Source organism: Bubalus kerabau, chromosome 16, assembly GCF_029407905.1.
Source record: "Bubalus kerabau isolate K-KA32 ecotype Philippines breed swamp buffalo chromosome 16, PCC_UOA_SB_1v2, whole genome shotgun sequence".
Taxonomy (NCBI): Eukaryota; Metazoa; Chordata; class Mammalia; order Artiodactyla; family Bovidae; genus Bubalus; species Bubalus kerabau.
The window spans coordinates 67,329,580-67,336,401 of NC_073639.1; positions in this window are offsets into that span (position 1 = coordinate 67,329,580).

Genomic DNA, 6,822 nt, shown 5'->3' on the forward strand with positions numbered 1-6,822 from the left:
TTTTGCCAAATATCAAAATGAATTTGCCACAGGTATACATGTGTGTATACATTTACTTTTATTTTTGGCTGTGCTGGGTCTTCGTTGCTGCGAGGGCTTTTCTCTAGCTGCCATGTGTGAGCTTCTCATTGGTGTGGAGCATGGGTTTTAGGGCACAGGGGTGCAGTAGTTGTGACTCCCAGGCTTTAGAGCATAAGCTCAATAGTTGCGATGCGTGGGCTTAGCTGCTCCTCAGCATGTGGGATCTTCCCAGATCAGGGATCGAACCTGTGTCTCCTGCATTGGCAGGAGGATTCTTTACTACTAGCACCACCTGGGAAGCCCAGAAATGTGGGTTAGAAGCAGGAATTCCAACAGACAAGAATGACCCTGTTTATCCCTACCTTGGCCTCATTTCACCCTGGGCTTCATCACTTAAACTCAAAACACACTTTTAATATTTGGTGCTTGTAGCCGTCACAATGTACTACTCTCCACAACCCATTAAAGAGATCACAGGGAACTATAAACAGGTCTGGCTTTCCATGTCACCACATGCGTGCTCAACTGCTTCAGCCACGCCCGACTCTTTGAGACCCTCAGGACTGTAGCCTGCCAGGCTCCTCTGTCCATGGGATTCTCCAGGCAAGAATGCTGGAATGGGTTGCCGTGCCCTTCTTCAGGGGATCCTCTCAACCCAAGGACTGAACCTGTGTCTCTTCGCATTGCCAATCGGTTTCTTAACCACTAGCCCTACCTGGGAAGCCCAACCACTTGTACAAGCCGGTACTTTCCCACACTTGATCAACAGATCACTGACACATATAAGGACTGTGCAAAGTAATGAGGAAAAAACTTTATTATACATTAGGAAGCTAACATGAGGGTTCTGGAAGGAAGACAGGGAGAGGGAAGGAGTCAGCTGTAGGCAACGGGGGAGGGGGTGGACAGCGAAGGGAACAGGACTAGGGCCTCTGTCTGCTGTTCTGAGGACTGACCACTGGATGGGACAACAGCCTCGAACCACCCACCTTTGAGAGCGGAAGATGGAAGGCGGGGGAACGGAAGGCGCCGGGTTTGCTCTGGAGTTAGAGGGGTTAGGGCTAGACTTGGGTTTCACATGGAAACAAGGCCCACACGAGGCCCAGCCTGGGAGGAAGGTAGACACTGTCTGTCCCCAAAGTTCTCGGCTCAGGTCTTCATCCGCCTCTTAGACTCCAAAGGAGTGGATCTCACCCTGGAGGAGGAGGACTTGGTTGATGGCCTAACGGTCTTGTGTCCAGCCAAGTTCTCAGCAGGTGATGGGTCCCTAACAGCATGGCATTTCCTGGCTGTGACCCCCCTGGAGCTGAGGCTGCTGGGGGTAGATGGTGGGGTGGACACGCCCCTGAAGGCAACCTTGGCTGGGGGTGGGCTGTCTTCTGGGCTGGAAGTATGGGGGCTCTGCCTGGGTGCACCCCCAGGCATGTGATTGAAGATGGGGGCAGTAGCACCTCCAAAGCCAGGCTTATTCTTAGTGCTGGGCTTATTCTTAGCGCTGGGCTTATTCTTAGCCCTAGGCCCCATGGTCACCATGGGGGGGCTCTGGCCAGGAAGGCCCCAGTGTGGCTGGCCACTCTTCCCACTCTGCTGTGTGTGGTTCTCTGGGCTCGCCTTCTTTCCATTGAAATACTGAGAGCTGCAAAGGGGCAGCTCAACTCCAGGACAGATGCTCTGCTCCCAATGCCCCAAGGTTCTGCAGAGACTCCCGGCCTGCAGGGGGCTGTGCTCGATGCACCAACGGTGGAGCAGCGAGGCCCGCTGTTGGGCCCAGCACTGGGCACGGCCTGGGGCACGCAGGTGTCAGCTGCAGAGCCAGGGGCAGGGGCTGGGCCGGATGGGAATACAGCTGCGGTGGCAGCCAAGGCCGGCTGGGTGCTGGCATGGGTGCCCATGGGGGAGGTGGTGTGTGGAGCTGGGGGGCCTGGAGCAGAGGTTGGGTCCCGGTTAGGGCTGGAGCTGCCGGGTTTCCATAGTGTGGAGAGTGGTCCCAGGCGGGGGCTCCCTGCTGCTGCACATCAGGGGCCCCAGCGATGGGCTGGGCAGGGGCTCCGGTGTGAGAGGAGCCGCTGAAGAGTCCAGGCAGGCTGGCGCTGACTGTGACAGGCCGCGCTGTCCCTGGGGGGCGTCTGCAGGGCCTGGGAAGATGGGAAGAGGCTCCCGCTGGAGCCAGGGGGAGACCCGAAGAGGGGAGACTGGGAGGGTGGAATGGTGTCCACGGGGGTGACCTCAGTGTCAGAAGCGGGGTGGGGAGCCAGGTCCCCAGATGTGCAGGGTGAGGGCCTGGTTTGGAGAGCAGACGGGATGAGCTGGCTGGTGGGGGGCAGGGATCAAGGGTCAGATACTGGAGGGCGGCTCTGGGGGTGAAGACAGGAGAGTCCAGGCACATGGGTGTGGGGGACCCCATGCCCAAGGAGCCGGGCGCTGCAGGGAAGGCTGGTCTGGCATCCTCTGCAGCCGGGCCCCACGCCGGGGGTTGGGAAGGGCCTCCTCCTCCTGCCGCGTTCGTAAGAGGCCCCCAGACGGGCTTCTGCTGGAAGCCGGCAAGCCAAGCTGCAGCCGGGGCCGGAGCCAGGCTTCCCGTCGCATCCGCCGTGCCTGGCCCGGGGGCCGAAGCAGGGGCAGAGGGGCTTGGGGGCCGAGCAGAGAGGCCCGCGCTGCCCGATCCTGGGGAGGAAGCGCGGGTGGGCAGGGTGAACGGGGCGGGGGGCCATGAGTGGGAAGGAGGGCCTGGGAGGGGCTGGGACCGGGGGGAAAGGGGCCCGGGGGAGCCGTGTCGCCCTCCTAACCAGGGACGCGCAGAGGAGGCCCCTCCAGCAGACGCCCGGGTGTCCACTGGCGCTGGGGAGCCCGAGTCCCTCTGGTCTCTCTCGGGCCGAGGAGCCATGCCGGGAGCCGGAGGGTCGGCGGGCGCGGGGAAGGGACGGCAGGGCTGCGGGGCCGGGGTCTCATCCCGCAGCGCGCTGTTGATGCGCCGGAACGCCGCTGCTTTCTCCGCGTCCAGGTCTTCCGCGGTGACTCGGAAACCCAGCTCAGGGGGTGGGGGCAGCCTCAGTGGCGCCCCTCGCCTGCGCGGCAGCAGAGCAAACCTGCGTCTTCCGGGCCTGGGACTGTCCGACGTAGGGGCGCCTTTCTTCCAGGTTCGTTTCTGCCCCCTGGTTGTCTCCGCGTCCTCGTCAGACCGGCTGTTGCTCTGGGAAGCCACCGGGGCGGCACAGGGCAGCGGCGGGCCCCCCTCGCTCGCTTTCCTCGAGGACCTCCAGGGCAGCCCTCGCGGTATGCGGGGGCCCGTCCTCCTCCGCCCTGGCGGGAAACCTCGGGTGGAGCTGTAGGAGCTCGTGATGGCGTTTCTTTGGGGGCAGAAGCTCACACAAGAGGTCTGGAGTGTCTTGGCGGATCTGTCTACTGAGCTCTTGGCGTGGAGGTTTCTCCGCAGAGGCCCAGGCTTGGGCACGAAGGCAGAGAGGTCTCCCTGGGCCCCCAGGGGCCTAAATGTTGATCGTGCACCCCGAGAGCCATCGGGGCCCCTTTTCTGATGGTCCTTCCCTGTGAATGCGGGGCCTTCCTCCTGCTGGGCCATGCCCTTCCCGCTCTCTCCCAGGGCCCTCCTCACCATCTTCTCTGTGCAGGAGCCCGGGGCACACCTCAGTGTGGTGGGCGGCACGGGGGTGACCTGCTGCTGGTGCCCACCACACAAGGTGACCGTGCCCTCTGCGGACGCTGAGCCGCGGCACATCGTGAAGATGCGAGCACCCAGCACCGCCTTCCTCTGATGGCGTCGCCTGCAGAGGGAGGTGAGGACCCCCAGGAAGGAGCGCGGGGTCTGCGGAATCATAGAACACCGTCTCAGAGACGCTGCGACAAAGCGCAGAGGCAGAGTCACCGGATACTTGCGGGCTGGCCTGCGAGTGGACAGCGGGGCGACAACTGGGTGATCTGGGCCGGCCACGGAAAATTGGCGGGTGCGGGGATCGGGCTGGGGGCGGTCAAGCCCTCCTGGCAGGTGCTGGCCCCCCAGGCTCTGGGGTGGGGATGAGGGGCAGGGCCTGCCCAGGTAACTGCCCATAGGGCACGTGTGGGTTTTCGGCGCTTGGATAGAGAGCTGAGCTCAGAGAGCTCTGGTTCAGCTGCCAAGTCAGCCAAAGGCGAATCGAGCACTGCTTGGGGTGTTGCTGGGACAAAGCTCTAGAACCTGTGAGCAAAGAATGGGCGCGCATGTGTGGGGCGCGAAGGTTCTAGAGGGACGGCGCATGCGCGGGGGAGTGTGTGTATGTGTGTGTGTGTCCCTGGGGCAGCATAGGGATGCGCTGCCGAGCTTGGGCGCTTCCAGATCTCCAGGGGCTGTGGGTTGGAGGTGTTTGCCCTGAAAGTGACGAGCTTCTTGACAGGACAGGCACCCCTTCTCCGGGGCTGAGATCTAATTGTACAGGATTGGTCCCTGCCCAGCAGAGTGGGGACACTGGGGATCAGGGTACCTGGCTCAGCAGCCACTGCATGGGATGGCAGCTTTGACATCAGCACTGCGGGTCCTCCATGATCTTCCTCTTCTGAATGTTGAGCTTTAAGCCAACTTTTTCACTCTCCACTTTCACTTTCATCAAGAGGCTTTTAAGTTCCTTTTCACTTTCTGCCATTAGGGTGGTGTCATCTGCCTATCTGAGGTTATTGATATTTCTCCTGGCAATCTTGATTCCAGCTTGTGCTTCTTCCAGCCCAGCATTTCTCATGATGTGCATATAAGTTAAATAAGCAGGGTGACAATATACAGCCTTGATGTACTCTTTTTCCTATTTGGAACCAGTCTGTTGTTCCATGTCCAGTTCTAACTGTTGCTTCCTGACCTGCATGCAGATTTCTCAGGAGGCAGGTCAGGTGGTCTGCTATTCCCATCTCTTTCAGAATTTTCCACAGTTTATTGTGATCCACACAGTCAAAGGTGTTGGCATAGTCAATAAAGCAGAAATAGATGCTTTTCTGGAACTCTCTTGCTTTTTCGATGATCCAGCGGATGTTGGCAATTTGATCTCTGGTTTCTCTGCCTTTTCTAAAACCAGCTTGAACATCTGGAAGTTCACAGTTCACGTATTACTGAAGCCTGGCTTGGAGAATTTTGAGCATTACTTTACTAGCGTGTGAGATGAGTGCAATTGTGCGGTAGTTTGAGCATTCTTTGGCATTGCCTTTCTTTGGGATTGGAATGAAAACTGACCCTTTCCAGTCCTGTGGCCACTGCTGAGTTTTCCAAATTTGCTGGCATATTGAGTGCAGCACTTTCACAGCATCATCTTTCAGGATTTGAAATAGCTCCACTGGAATTCCATTACCTCCACTAGCTTTGTTTGTAGTGATGCTTTCTAAGGCCCACTTGACTTCACATTCCAGGATGTCTGGCTCTAGGTGAGTGATCACACCATCATGATTATCTTGGTCATGAAGATCTTTTTTGTACAGTTCTTCTGTGTATTCTTGTTACCTCTTCTTAATATCTTCTGCTTCTGTTAGGTCCATACCATTTCTGTCCTTTATCAAGCCCATCTTTGCATGAAATATTCCCTTGGTATCTCTAATTTTCTTGAAGAGATCTCTAGTCTTTCCCATTCTGTTGTTTCCCCCTATTTCTTTGCATTGATCGCTGAGGAAGGCTTTCTTATCTCTTCTTGCTATTCTTTGGAACTCTGCATTCAGATGCTTATATCTTTCCTTGGTCCCATCACTTCATGGGAAATAGGTGGGGAAACAGTGGAAACAGTGTCAGACTTTATTTTGGGGGGCTCCAAAATCACTGCAGATGGTGACTGCAGCCATGAAATTAAAAGACACTTACTCCTTGGAAGGAAATTTATGACCAACCTAGATAGCATATTGAAAAGCAGAGACATTACTTTGCCATCAAAGGTCCGTCTAGTCAAGGCTATGGTTTTTCCAGTGGTCATGTATGGATGTGAGAGTTGGACTGTGAAGAAAGCTGAGCATTGAAGAATTGATGCTTTTGAACTGTGGTGTTGGAGAAGACTCTTGAGAGTCCCTTGGACTGCAAGGAGATCCAACCAGTCCATTCTGAAGGAGATCAGCCCTGGGATTTCTTTGGAGGGAATGATGCCAAAGCTGAAACTCCAATACTTTGGCCACCTCATGCGAAGAGTTGACTCATTGGAAAAGACTCTGATGCTGGGAGGGATTGGGGGCAGGAGGAGAAGGGGACGACAGAGGATGAGATGGCTGGATGGCATCACTGACTCGATGGATGTGAGTCTGAGTGAACTCCGGGAGTTGGTGATGGACAGGGAGGCTTGGCGTGCTGCGGTTCATGGGGTTGCAAAGAGTCGGACATGACTGAGCAACTGAACTGAACTGAACTGAACTGCGGGTCCTCTTGCCCTCTCACCTGGTTACATTGGAGAGAGCTGCTAAGAACAGAAGCACCCACGCCACTCAGATCAGTTGGGGTGACAACTGAAATGGCAGCCAGGGCAGGTGGGAGGGACCTATACTCCCTGTATATTTCCCAGTGCAAGTGGGAGAGGAGGAGTCTAAGTTCCATGGGTACTAAATAACACAGAGAGATGTCCTAATCACAGAGAAAATCCATTGTGAACTCAGGAATAACTCAGTGGGCTGGACACACCCCATAGGTCAACCCCACCTCAGCACTGAGAGACTCTCCTGCCTTTTGTTTCAGCTGAGCTCAGACTGAGTCTTAGCCTTTCTCCATTACTGCAGTAGTCTTCAATATCATCTTCCTCGGCAGTGTAACTTTTTTTTTTTTTCCTATTTTTTTAGCCACACCAGGCATGAGGGTTCTTA